The sequence below is a fragment of the Plutella xylostella genome, chromosome 12 (genome assembly GCF_932276165.1).
Source record: "Plutella xylostella chromosome 12, ilPluXylo3.1, whole genome shotgun sequence".
Classification (NCBI taxonomy): domain Eukaryota; kingdom Metazoa; phylum Arthropoda; class Insecta; order Lepidoptera; family Plutellidae; genus Plutella; species Plutella xylostella.
In genome coordinates, this window is record NC_063992.1 from 3,949,778 (window position 1) to 3,965,170 (window position 15,393).

Genomic DNA, 15,393 nt, shown 5'->3' on the forward strand with positions numbered 1-15,393 from the left:
AGTTTAAAGAAAATTAGAGGACCCGTATTTTTTTATTTTGTATATACATAAATTTTTGCATGTTATTTTTAACTTTAAAGTTAATTATTTTAAAACCGGAAATGACGTTACATATTAGGCTCAATTTTTATTTTTGTCTATTGCCTGAGTCTCGAAAAAAAACATAAATGACACTGACAAATGACATTTAAACTTTGTTTACATGCCAACCAACAAATGGGTCATTTTCAAATGACCTTGATATTTCTGATGATGGAAAGTAGGTACTTATCATGTAAAAAAATAAGCAGAAGCATTTTTTCAGCTGTGTAGGCGGTGGCATGCTCTGGGACATATTATATAGAGGTCATCTCTTAATAATAAATAAAAAAAATAGTCAGAAAGTGTTAGAACAGAATTAATGAAAATGACCCAAATAAACAACAACGTCACGATAAAACGTCAACGTCAATCAAAAATGGATGTGACATTTACTTTGTTTTTAAATCTATAGGCTTTTATCATCAAAATGCATCGCACCTGATGCATGACGTCATCAGCACTTTTTTACTATTTCATGATTTTCTCGAAAATGATACATCTAAAAAATACAAAAACATTTTTTTTGTGGCCTTTAGAGCTAAATCTCGAAATGGTTTTCGATTTATAGCAGCTTTAGTTTTTTGAAATGTTGTCCATTCCAACAGATTACAGACGTCGTTTTATTTAGCATGGCCACGTCTGATTTCTTTCAAAGTGGTTGAAAAGCTAAATCCCATCAAAAACATAAATGTAAAATAAGAGCCAAGTTCAATATCATGATAAATGCCTTGGTTGTTGACTTCAACGACAAAAGAAGTGAGATCTAAATGGGTGCCAAGTTCAATGGTCAGTCCTGAAATATATTTATAAGTAACAGTAGGTATAACATATCATATATTATCTTCTTATAACATAAAATTATGTATTGTAGCCTAAGCCTATTTGGCTAGTTTTTATACACCTACCTGTTTCATCGCTAGTTTCTACCAACAATACAAATTATCGGAATTACAAAATAAGAAAGAATTCTTATAGGTTTAACTTGTGATATGTTATAATTCATATATGAAAACTAGGCTTCGACCAGGCACGCTACCGCGTGTCTAGATCGATATACTAAGATAGATAGAATATTCTTGATTTTTACACAAATAGAAAATAAATAACAAAACTTATATACAAACACATAGGTACAACAATGGCGGTCTTATCGCTTAAAGCGATTACTTATTTTAAACACTGCATACAGCCACGGTTGATTCAAATCAACGTGTTTGTTGTGAACTGAGAAAACTGGCCCTCAGACCAATAACTCCCCACTGCTGGGGCACGGGTCTCCTTCCAATGAAGGAAGGGTTTAGGCCTAGTCCACCACGCTGGCCTAGTCCGGGTTGGTGGACCCCAACACAAGCACGCTCGTGCTGAGAGAGTTGTCGGGTAAGTGGGCAACCCGACTGTGAGACGTTTTCAAGCTGCCCGAAGGCCTCTGATTAGGCTTAACGACTGCTGCCGAAGCAGCAACTGCTTCACTTGCCGTCCGAAGCACAGAAGCGTCCAGAAAAGAACCACTTGAAATCGGTCACCCATCCAATGGCTGACCGTGCCAGTTGTTGCTTAACCTTGACTACGGACGCTTCAGACTAATAACTACCTACTAATTATACCTACCGACTACTGTCTGAAAACGCATTACACTCCGCATTCCGCACACAGCATGCGAGGCACGTGCGATCTTGTATTAACAATATACGAACTAGATGGAGTGTCAGTGCAAAGGAACGTCCCGACAAATAACACCCCACTTCTATTCTTATTTTCAATTAGTTCGGTCCATAGATTTGCAACTTTATTTATAGGTACAATGGTTGTCATTAGGTTAAACCTGAAACGGTTTGACAGTAAACAAAATGCGGACGGTTTTTAACGGAATTCGAAAAAAATCTCGGTTCTCAATTCGTTTGTATGTATTTTCTTTGTTTTTGTTTTGTATGTGTCACTCCAACTAGTCCGTACATTGTAAATCTAAGTGCGCTACACTCGCCAATGGCCGATGGGCGCGGTATGATCTGCGAGTCCCCCGCAATAGGGGTCAGCGGCGAGGCCGGTCCCTAAAGTGCACAATCATGTATCGGTTGCCAAAGCCCGCGGGGATCATTCGATGCGCTACGCCATCATTCAACACTAGTGATGGGGTAGAGGAGGGTAAAGGTTTCGAGTATTCGGTCATATTCGGAATACGTGTTACGCAGTCTGCGAATAAATTAAATCTGAATATACTTAGGTTGATATAGGTCGGAGATGGCGGGATGACCTCGACAGGTTTTTGCCTCAATGGCCGAAGGAAGCACATGATCGGGAACGGTGGTCAATTCATAAGGAGGCCTTTGCCCAGCAGTGGGACAATACACAGGCTGCATAAAAAAAAGATATAGGTCGATTACGGGATGAGAATTAACAATTACAGTTAGAATAACAATCCTCTTTATTGGTCGATCTTATTGATTAAATTTATGGATTACAATATAGTTATCTACTCGATTACAAACACCAGAACTGGACTAGTTGCACTGTAGTGTAAGATATGCCATTCAGATTAGTTCTAAAGCGCTGACTTTCATGCAACATAGGTATGAAACAAAACCAATCAGGATCATGAACAAGACTGAAATAATGTTATCAACCAGAATCAAGAAAGTATTCATTTTACAACGAATAAAAATTCCCATCACTAGTGGAAGCCTCAGCCTGCTTGCAGACCATACAGTTTTTAATTTTATTTTGCGCTGAACGCGCGCGAATTTATATTGTGTTCAGAATTTATTTTATGTCTTTTATCAGTTCGTTTTTATCTTTTTATTGTCTTATTTAACTACGTTTTAACGGCCGCATTTGATACGTTTTATGTTTAAACGGTGACATAAAAGAATGAAAGGGATCTTTATTCCTAAATAAAAAAGTATAAAATCGGCAAGCACGGCCTTTTGGTACTGATTGAATGAAATCAATATTTCAGTATTCAGTATTTTTATTACACAATAGTAGATAATGATTAAGCTTTCCAACTTTTTATGAAAGTTTAATTCACTACACATCAAAGTCTTTATCGCTATAATATTTAGGCTTGAAGTATTATGTAACTTCGCATCGGTTATTTGTATAGGAATAGAGATATTAAGTAGGTAACTGCTTCTTAATTTTAAACCATTCACTATTTAGCTAAGTCTGTCTCGTAAACAATTAACCAACCATTTACATTTTGTCTCCCACTATACGCCATTATGGAGTAACTACACAAACCACTACAATTTATTAACAGAAACAAGTGACAACGTAGACCGAATTTGAACAAATTACCATACGGAACCCACGCACCAGATAATGGTTGTCGAGATGAATATCAGGGGCAGAGCATCCAGTAATGCGAGGGGGTCGGTAAAAGGCAATTAGCTATTCGAAACTACATCGTTGACATTTGTTGAGCCGCGACGCAGAGGTGCGTTCGTGTTCTTATTATTGACAAAGGAATAAAGAGAGGACCTGGCATAAAAATCGGTACTTAAAAATATATCGTCGTCTCTTTTTAACTTATTGGTGTTATCCTACGTAAAAAAGGACAACAGTAGTTTTGTCTTTGCCTAAAATTACAACATTGCGACCGGTCGCCATGTTGATTGACATCCAAACACAAGGTACTTCAGCTGTCAAACAATTTGTTTGTTTACATTTTTCAAGAAAAAAGCCGCCATTTTAATTGAAACCAAAGTTTAGGTAGGCGCATTTTTTTCGTGGATATGCCATGTCCTCTCTTTATTCCTTTGTCAATGGTTCTTATACGCAAAGTTCATAATAAACTCGCGAGCACAGAAAAAGTTCCAGTGACAATAGCATCTAAATTACTCCTAAACGGAAAAGGCTAACTAATGATGCCGTCGATGTTAATTAAAGTACATTTAACAGCGCATCAGAATATAACCAACTAAAAACGTTAATTATTATGTTCAAGTTATAAATTAAACACACATTCATAAGGTGTTCGACAGCTTATTGATAGCGAGTTTAAACTTTAAGTTTTTATTGGAAGGATATTTTCATCAAGCATTACTAAAAGAACAAACCGGAGGTGCCCTCGGTACGACAGTCTTAACTTTATATTGTTAGCACATTATTATTCGATCATGGTTCCAAATACAGGTACTTACCACGATGTATTCACCATCAATGTTATTGCTATCGCCATCCAAAAAGAACATGAAATATGTATTATACCAAGTTTTCCTTTGTCAACTAATGTAAGTTAATATTGGCGCCTTAAGAACCAACCACAACGTCGTCATAAATACCTCTACATTCTATGCAAATAATGAACGTAAGTCCAATTTATTGAACGCAGCGCTGGGTGGGACTTTGTTTGTCATTAATTTGGGAATGAAGCGGAAGGACGGGCGCGCCCGCGGCAAAATTATATGTCTATTAGCCTCCCCACTGTCAACCAATAGTTTATTGTCTCAATTAGGACAGGGATATTGTGTTTTGCCCGGCAAGGTAACAATATTGCATATTTTTTGCATTTACTGTTTGCTTTTTTCTGAGTTAGGTAGGAGCAGGATTAAATATAGAAAACGGTGAAATAGAATCAGGACAGTTGGCGAGCTGCTTTTTACATTAATGCTGAAAAATTAATTTCAGTTTAATTTGATAATAATTATGTAATGTAAGTGTCAGCAAAATCGAGTAAACGCGTCAGTGGCAGTAAAAAAGCATATTAATGATCAATAATAACTTTATGAATAATAGAATCGATGAAAAATCGCTCATTCTTACAATGCACTTGTACATCATACTGAAAGTGACGAAAATTGAGTTAAATCTGAGCCTCCTCCACCTCCGCCGCGTCATTACTGAATGAAATTATTCCCCACTTCCCCTACTCACTACCCCCTGACTACCCCTACACTACACTGAACAGAATCAGCACTAAACCCTCATCCAGCCTACACTCTTATCAAATTCCTCTATTAATAAAGGAATAACTAAGTAATAATAAAACGTAATTAAATTTACTTTTCAATTAGCAAAATCAAAAGGAAATATGCAATCGACCGGAACATTTAATCAGCGTTGTACATAATAATTTGAAATTCTTATTAAAAGGGTGTATTATTGGGTTTTGTAACTGTTTGCTCTGATTAAATTAATAATCTATTTTTAGTTTTGTATACATTGTACGTATATGCTGATTACTTCAAATACCTCAATTACTTTTCATGATAATCTAAAAATAAACGTTTTATTTAAAAACAGGTGTTTTGATAATTACGTATCTTCTGTACTTTGTAATCTACATTGATATCTATCCAAACACATTAATACTTAAATAATAAACAACGACAGACTTTATAAAACGCTTTGTTACTTGTGCACTTTACAGTTACGAATGGTACTGGCAGTTCCATGAACAACCAAATACTTATCCAAATCCAGGTAATATGAAGCTTAAACTTAGATAATATCAAATTGACTACACAAATGCTGCATACGGCCATACATCGCAACGCAAACATTAGATTAGAAACGAACACTATCAGGAGGGTAAACATCGGACGCGTAAATACTCAATCTAGAGCACAAAATGAGGCTGTAAATTAGAGCGGCAAATTGGGCGGGACGTCCCCCAGCAATGGCCTGTCGCTTCGGAGCACGACACTAAATAAAAGAGTGCAGTTTGTGGCCAACCGAACTGCACTATGAAACTACGCGTTTTGGCACAAATTTTGCATAATAACCAGCGGCACCCGCCCCGGCCAGCGGCGAGGCAAAGTATCATATTTCTCTCTCCTCGGATTTAATCGACCGTCCGCCACCGCGATACGGTTAAGCAACACAACACCCACTGAAAAGTACACGTTTTAATTTACGAATCCTTGCTCAATAACTCCTCTCGAACAAAGCGCGTTACGTTACAAAGCCAAGAGTGGTATTTGTTTTACGGTCTGCGGGCCCCTAGTTTAATGGTCTCGAAATCAAAGGGGTTCGTGTTTTATGTATAATGGTTTCAATCACTATTATTTGCTCCGTTATTAAGCTGAAGCTGAAATGGGCTGCAAAATAGGAGCATGCGCGTCAATTTCGCGTCGCCTTGTTCACAATTTATCGTGGATGGCATTTACATAGACAGTTTCCTCGTATTGCGGGACGTCACAAAATGATGGCCCGTGTGAATGTGACCGGTTTCATAAATATTCAAATTGACGCCCGCGCCTTCACAAAGCGACCTGAAAATATGCCGCCACTGCGTGTTAGAATTACATAAAGCGAAAAACAAAGGGAAAATAGCGACGTGGACACAATCTACATCTAGATACTGTCGCCTCGTCGCCATCGAGCTGCTTACAGCGGGCTGTAGTGTGCGCCCGCGATAACTGTGCACGTCAAATTGCCCGGCAAAATCAACGTGCTGTAATTACAATTCCACATGGAAATTTAATTAAAAGTCCGGCTTAATTTTTCGTATAAAGATGCATTGCGTCCAGCAGATTGTGAAATATTTCGGGCACACTTAACGACATGAAGCGCGCTCGCTGTTGCCGCATTTTATATTTAAATTGTGTATTTTAATAAGAAAAATCGATAGCAGAATAAATTAATATGAAATCAGTGGCGTAATTGGGAGGAGCACTACGAAACGTACAAGTAGTTTTCTGAATAAACAGAACCGACAATGGATTGAACTATTCAGCTCTTTTGCTTCGTTATAATTTTTAATTGGTACCCATGAATGAAATGGTTGCGAATGATATGATTTAAAAGTTTGTCTATATTATGTATTGAAGCAACTCTAGGCTTGAAAAGTAGCTAGTTGGTTAATAAAATAATGTAAATAATCCACACAATTCTAATGGTGATTAAAATGGATGAATTAAAATGAAAAAGCAATTTGCCTAGATAATAAACGACGGGTTCCGCATGATCAATTAATTACAATTCTGACCGTTGAACAGCGGAACAGCAACTTAATGAAATTGCCTGTCAAGAAGACATTTATGAAGATTAAAATATAATTAATTTTGCATCGTGAATATTTATCAGAAAAAAAACAATCGGCAATTCAGTAGAGGAAATACGTTGCCAATTTGTTTATCTTTGACTACCAATTAGTTTTTCGTAGTATAGTGATTACTGATAAAATATAACACCCCTTTAAAACGATTCTTAGAAGGGGTATACTACCCCGAATTCCGGGGCCAGCTACTGTCGGCTCGTCTATAAGCTTCCTAATAACCAACGGGCCTTATTAATTAGCTGCTACTTAATCATGGCCTTCTGAGTGAACGAAATTCTGTTTGCATAACAACGAAGCAAGGAAGATGAGTAACACGAGCCCTGGCTGTAATTAACATAGTAATTATAGGCGTCTAATTGCGCCAGTATCCGTGAAGGGAATATCAAACAGTGGGGATAACTGAGGCGGGCTCGCGCGGAATAATATGTCATCTAATTAAGAGGGACGCGGCTTTGAGACGATGGCTCGGGCGAAACTACGCCAGATTAGCGTTATTTTAACTCAAACTCACTGTCTTTCATGCCAAGGTTGGCTGGTAGAGATTGGTATAAGCAACAAGGTCTTCTTTTATATTTATGTTTTTAAATTTTATTCTTGGTGAAATAAAGTAATGTTGTATTTTATTGTATTTGAAGAATCTATCAGCAGGATTGTTACAAAACGGGCTATAGTAACTTGAAAGCTGAAAATAAAGCAGCTTTATTCCAATTGTAAAGTTAGGTGACCAGCAAAGTAACTTTTGCATATTATCTCCAATGAAGAGATAATGCGAAAGCCCTGAGTAACGTAATAATTCGTTTGTATTCCGATTAAGCTACTTAATGTGTCTTCATTTCATAATTTCTCTTTATTATCTTTTTACTTCATTTAATTGAATAAAAATACCAAAGTATAATACTTGTATACTTAACTAAAGACTTATGTTAAAAATTGTTGTTTCTATGAAATATTATTTTCCATTCAACCAGCGTTTCTAAGAAATGAACTTATTTGCATCTCAATTATATCAAAGAAGACCTTTAAAGCAGTTATTAGAATACCAATTTACGGAGCTTTTAAGATAGAACGGAAACTATGTAAGTAGTAAATTTATAAGTAAGAATGGTATAAAAATTCTTACTATATTTCACATGAATAACAGTACAAGTATAATACATTCGTTAGTATCTCTGTGTTACATTATTATAACTATTACAGTATCGAGTTTATAGGATTATCATCAGCCGGTTCGTGCTCTGCTAGACATAGGCCTCTTCTAAGGAGCGCCACAACACTCTGTCTTCGGCCTTCCTCATCCACCCACTATCGGAGGGCGTCCCACGCCACGCTGTTCGTGGTCTGTCGTGCACGATAAGAAACTTTGTCAAACTGTACAATGCCTTGCACATTATAAATATAATCAAGTCTACCCAATATAAAGCCATCTTCATGTCGCAGGCAATTTGTAAGATCTCGCCGTAATCCTTCTGATTTCGACGTTCATTGCAGTTTTCAGTTTCAGTTTCAGCGGAATAACCTCAAAAACTTTGTCGTTTGTCTACAGCATTTTTACTGCTCCTGCACTGTAATAAATTACTCTACACTCGTAATATTTGCACTGTTTTGAGTATTTATTGAGTCAAAGAACCACTACTTGACGCCATTTTTGTTGTTGTGATCAACAGCGCCTCGCGTGGTAAGAACCAGAACTTAATTCTTCAATTTGCCGCGGCATTATGTAAACGGCGCATGGATTGTCAATGAAATGTTTTGGCATACTATAAAATGACACGGCAATATACATTTTGCCTTCGGCATATTACAAAACAGCGAGCGTTTGTAAACTGACGACGCCGTATGTAAACGGCGAGATCTTACAAAATGCCTGCGACATTCATATTATACGCATTTCGTTAGCCCCGTCGCTGTCAAACAGCGTTGCAGCGGTAACAAATAGGCTATAACTCTGGCAACATATGATGTATTTCGACTGAGGCAGGTCTAGTGTTGCCCCGAACAGTGAACATTGTTAGTGCATCATATAAATCAGAAGCGGAGATTACACCGAGCGCTCGCGGGTTAATCTCGGCGAGGTGCGTTCCTGTCTTAATTGTGCAATAAGCTGAATGTTTAAAAAAATATATTATATTTGATTATGGCGAGTAGACATTTTTTTAGCTCGTGACCAGTTAGTTTTGCACTTTTTCACCACTGAACAGGGTTTTTATGAAATTCTATTTTTTGCGTGCTTTTGATCTTGCATTTTGAAAAGCTATAATAAAAATCGAATTGACTTCAATAAATTTTGACAACAAACAGACCATCTCCAAAAAGATTACACCGATACGATTTAAAAAAGAACGGTCCATATGTCGGAAATAAATGCTTTTTTATCATCGTTTCAAAAGGAAATTTATGATGGATATATATTTTGAACAGTATTATTTCCTAAACATGACCAGACAGAAGCAACCCATCTCACCTGCAGTGTCTCACGAGTGCGTTAATATATCACGAGGCATTACCGCTAACTATACGCGCATACACGACGTGGGCCACAAAGGCCAAGAGAACGGACTATTTCGCTCATTTCACCACCGAATATTGATGTCTCGAGGGGGATTAGGGAGTTGAGTGGTCTAGCGAATATTGGGACTTTGTATTTAACATTCTAGTAGGTATGACTTTAATGTTTTTAAATGGCAATAAATTTCAAGATACTGGTTGAAAAACTTTTTTAATTACCGAAAATCCGAACTTTAGGTATCATACAAAGCTGTTCATAGGTAATTACGAGTTATTGATGACGTTATGGATAACCATGCAACATTAAATAATCCATTAGGTCTATATGCAAAAGGTATTGAAGTATTAACACGAATGTACAATTGTACATAGTAGATAGCGTTGGCAACATGCATTTAATTTTAAATTAATTGGATAAAATCAGTCTGACAAATAAAAGTTGATTGTAACAGTAACATAATGGACGCTGAACAAACAGTCCCGCAATATTTCGAGCTTTAATTAATAAAAAAACATTCCATTTCAAACTCGTTCTTGTTAATGGTATTGGTTCCATCATTTTTATACTGATAAACCGTTAATAATATCTGCCGATTATATGCCATTATTTCGTGCCATTTATAACTAAAGGTGTTATATCTATAGTTATAACATGCTATTAGCAGACCTATTTTGGATCTAACAAACAATCACAGTAAAAATATGACTCCAACGATGAATGACTTAAAAACCAAAGATGTTTCATTTAGTGCCCTACAATACATACTCAAGCCATGGATTCAACCTCTTGGTCAAATAAAAGTAATATACATACATCATAATTGTATATCTGGTACACGCCCAAGTTCAGAAATGTTTAAGTTGAAACAGCTATTATTGCTGGATCACGTCAAAACTTTTCGGTTCTACGATCGCGATTTTATTCTAATTATTTGTATTCGAACCTCCGGAGGCTTTCTTTGCATAAAGCCCCTGTAAACCATTTGTTTATTGTCTTCCTATCAGAAAGCCCATTCGTTATCCCTCCAAGTATAGCCCATAATTAAAAGTTCCGAAAATTGGATATTGCTTCACGGTTGTTTATGAAAGTTAGGGTAAATTAAATTTCTTTATTTGTCTTACAAAGCTCCGAAAAGCCGCAAAGGTTGGATCTTCTTGTAATTTTGTCTTAGTTAACTTTGATTCGTAGAAATGTTTTTTTATTGAATTGTCAGTAAAAAGTTTTCATTCCAAAATACAAATACAAAATACAAAAATATTTATTTCTTTAGCCATAGGTAGGTAATCAATTACAAGGTTGGAATCTCCTTTTAAGTGCACTAAGCACCTGTGCCAGAAGAAACCGCTCTTTATTAACATAAAGGTGTTAAGTTTAGGCTAAGAGTAAAAATAACATTTTGTGGTAAGTACTTAATAAGTAAGTATATAGTTAGCTAAGAGAATATCAGAAACACTTATTAGGCCTATGTAAATGATTTTGGTTTGAGTTTAAAAGTGAGTACTGTGTGTTTGTGTGTGTGTGTGTGAATTTCGATACAGTATTAAACGTAGTGTATTGCAAAAACCATATAATCTGTCGGGTAAACGTTATCCATCGAAAATGATTTTGTGTACGTATACTTACGTTACGTACACAAAATCATTTTGGATGAATAAATGGTTCTATGATAGGAACGTGAATTTTATTTAATACATAGTTATTCTATAGTATCATAGTTTACTGTCTAAATAGTCTATCACCCAGACCTATTAAATACCGATTGAGGCTCATCTACCAAGCCCATCAAGTAGTTATTTGAAATATGAACCCCTAGGGTACTTACCAGGGTGTGGTTAGAAGACTGCTAAAAATAATAGGTTAATCAATACGAAATAGAGTGGGGGGAGCGAAGGTTATTGCAAACAATCTAATATTTTGGTTATCCATGAAAACATTCAAAATGCGTATGTATTTATTTCAATATTAAAAGAAATTTTCTTAATTTTTCTTCATCATCATCACTCAATAGCGGTTCACTGCTGGATATACAATTACCACACTATCCGATTATTATTGTCCTAGTTACGTAGCATAAGGCGGACCCTAGACCTACAATAATATTGTGCAATATATTGATTGTGCAATATTAAATATTCAATATTAACCCAAGACGATGAATTATATTACACAATTTCCAATATTGCGCAATATAATTGATCGTCTAGGGGGCGCCTTATGTCGCAGCAGCTACGTCGTAGCAGCGTAGCAAATGTCGTAGCTACTACGTCGTAGCAGCGTAGCAAATGTCGTAGCTACTACGTCGTAGCAGCGTAGCAAATGTCGTAGCTACTACGTCGTAGCAGCGTAGCAAATGTCGTAGCTACTACGTCGTAGCAGCGTAGCAAATGTCGTAGCTACTACGTCGTAGCAGCGTAGGAAACAACTGTCGTAGCTCAGAAACAAATACACAAATTCGTAAGCTTTTGGAAGTAAAAAGTCATGTGACTAATAAATTATTTTAAAGGTCATAAAATAAAAGTTCATCTGAATGTGGTCTGAGTGAACCCCATCACTCCCTGCATTTTTAATAACATGTATTACAATAACAGTTTCAATTAATGATTTGAATGAGCTACTAATTTAATTATTATAATGACCTAATTTAGCTCAGCTTCATAGCGCAAATGATTATAGGTACCTTATCATCAGTGCCATTTCGTATTATATTGCGCCGAGCTAATCCCTTGCTTTAATGATGTCTTTGTCTAATTATTGTTCAGCCATGCACTGTGTTTGCACATACCATTATAATAATTGTATACTATTCAGTGTGATGTTCCATTTGAGGCATTTGATAGCTGTAGTGATTGACACCGATGACGGCTGTAGTGTTGATGCTTACAGAGATTTTCCAAGCTTTTTCACCTTTATTGCTTACTAGCTGTTCCCGCGCGCTTCGCTTCGCATTAAAAAGTTCCCGTGGGAATTCCGGGATAAAAAGTAGCCTATGTTCTTTCCCAGGGTCTAGACCTTACGTATACAAAATTTCATTCAAATCCGTTCAGTAGTTTTGGCGTGAAAGAGTAACAGACAGACAGACAGACAGACACAGTTACTTTCGCATTTATAATATTAGTTAGGATAAAAAAAAACTTTATACAACTTTCAAAAATATACTTAAAGACTAGAAATAATGCGTGATACACGGCTTTATGGCTAAGAGTTATCTCTACAGTCATTCTTGGTAAAACGGAATCAATGTATACACTCTTCTTTATTTTTTTTTTTTTGACAGGTACGGAATTTGATACTTTATAGGGTGCTTTAAAGCTTACTTAATAGGTAATTAAGGAAGGCCTTAAACAGCTAAAATGCCTCTGCTGCGCCTGTTCAGGTCGTAAAAATAAATAACATTTTGTTTCATTACTCCTAATTTTCAGAAATTGTATAAAAGTAGACACACTTTATTAAGCTCGATTGAATTATCTCTAAAAAGAATATAGCAGACAATGTTTGGTATTTAGAAACAGGATATTTACAAAACATTACTATGGAGGTATCGGCAAGAATTTATTGTGTTTGAAACTTTATGATGTTTTAGGATATGGTAAAAATATTATACACTTACCTAGATGAGATCCCCTCAAGCAATTCCAATAAGAAACACCTGCCCCATACATCTATCCGTTTTCCAATCAATGAAAAGATAAAGGCAAAGCGTTACGCATCAATTTACCAAAGAATCGAAGGATGGAAGGGAAAGTCGCCATTCCAACGAAGTATGAAGGCCGAAACATTTCATCCTGTCCCAGTGATTGGCTCTGACCCAACCTCTTAAGCTGCGTACAGACCGGGCCAACGAACGCCCAACGAACGCCAACGGTTATCCCAACGATGGATATTTATCATACATAATACTGGGGAGATTGCAGCAACGAAGGTCAACGAAATCCGTTCGTTGGCGTTCGTTGGGCCGGTCTGTACGCAGCTTTAGGCCGTAGACGTCCCTATCAGATGTTAGAGGTACAACCAATATTTCTCCTTAAGAATACAAATGTAAGAGCAAATTGTCTCGCATCGGAATAGTCCAATTCCGAGAGCAATTTCAGGATCAATCCATTTTGTAATCGGATCAAGCGATCTGGGTTTAATATTGTTAAGACAGTATCTCTTTTTGTTTCAATTAAGAGCTAAAATTATAGAGACATTTGGCGATACGTACAATGTACGTTATGATGGTTAATTTATGCAATTGTAATTTATGTAATATGTAGAAATTTTAAAACTTAAAACTATAAAACTTGTTCAAACATAGCATAGGTACAAGAATGCTTAAAAGTAACCTAGTCGTAACATCTGGCAAAGGGATTCACTGAAATATCTTATGAATAAAAGGTAACTTTTACGTACAGCAAAAAGATAAAAAGCTAAAGTTAATCGTTGACATGTATTATTTTACTCTGCTATGTAGTAATTACGACCAATTAGTACACAAATAAACCAGAGAAAAAAATTGACATTGGGATTATGAATAATGGTTTTGTTTTACTTTTTGTGCGTTTATTGATAATAATTCTATTCTATTGTAAACAAATATGAGCCAGCAAGCCATACAACGTTACACTTACAAAATTCGGACATCAAATAGCTAGCTGCAAATTTCTAGTAAAAATAATTTAAAATTTGAACTAATCATTTACGTCTGATCCACTGTTAAAAGTACTTCAATATTGCAGACGGCATTTCGTGCTAGTCTAACTGGAACTTTTTCATTGCTAACAAGTGTATAAACATAATACGAAGACTTATTATGCATGAATTCAGTATAATGCCAACATAACGACTCGGAGTGTGAACGTAGGGTAGGTCTATTTTCAATTTCCCTATTTGCAGGCGAAAGTAGTAATTTACTAAACTATTACCGACATGGTTTATGTCTCTATTAGCTCCGCCATTACGGTTTTATAGGTTGTGTTACTGCAAATGAGAAATTCATATCTGAATTTTCATTTTACGTTTCAATCTTTTTTATGCATTCATTCGTAACTTGAGTCGGTAATCAATATTTTATGTACGTACTTACCTATTCCTAGCTGTAACGTGTTATGTAAAACAGGTAGTTAAGCTAGGTATGTACACAATTTACAGTGCATCACATTGCCAAATGAAGGTACATAATAACTTCATTAAGTAAGTACACGCCAATATAATTATTTTGCTTATGTTATGGCTGAAAAAGAAAATTATAGCCACTGGCATTGACTGGTGTGTAAAAAACTTCAGTAGTTGGTCCCATTATCAAAGTCGCTGCTCTGTTTTTCACATTTATGGACCTTTAAGCGAAATTTCACACTGTAGATAGATAGATAGATAGAGTACCTACTCTTTATTTACACTGTACGTACTGTAGCCCGAACAGAAACTCTCTCCCAGTAACAATGTCACTCTAAGAAGTGTCAAGTGTCTATGCGGGCCACTGTAAATTTAATTTATTAGATTTTGTTGATGAGATTTTTACATGAACCAATATTTTTGGACAATAGGGAAATAAAAGCGTGGAGAAGTATCGCCAGCCCGTGTCCAATTAGCCTCCACACGCATTCCTGAGGGACTTGCGAGGCTTGACTTTTTGATGATGACAAAATTGGATTGAAACGTCCATGAGGGTAACAATATGCCGTGAGTATATTTTGTGGTTGGTAATTATTGTTTCATCATCATCATCAGCCAGTAATCATCCACTGCTGGACATAGGCCTCTCCCAAGGAGCACCACCACACTCGGTCCTCGGCCTCGGCTTCCTCATCCAACCACTACCCGCCACCCG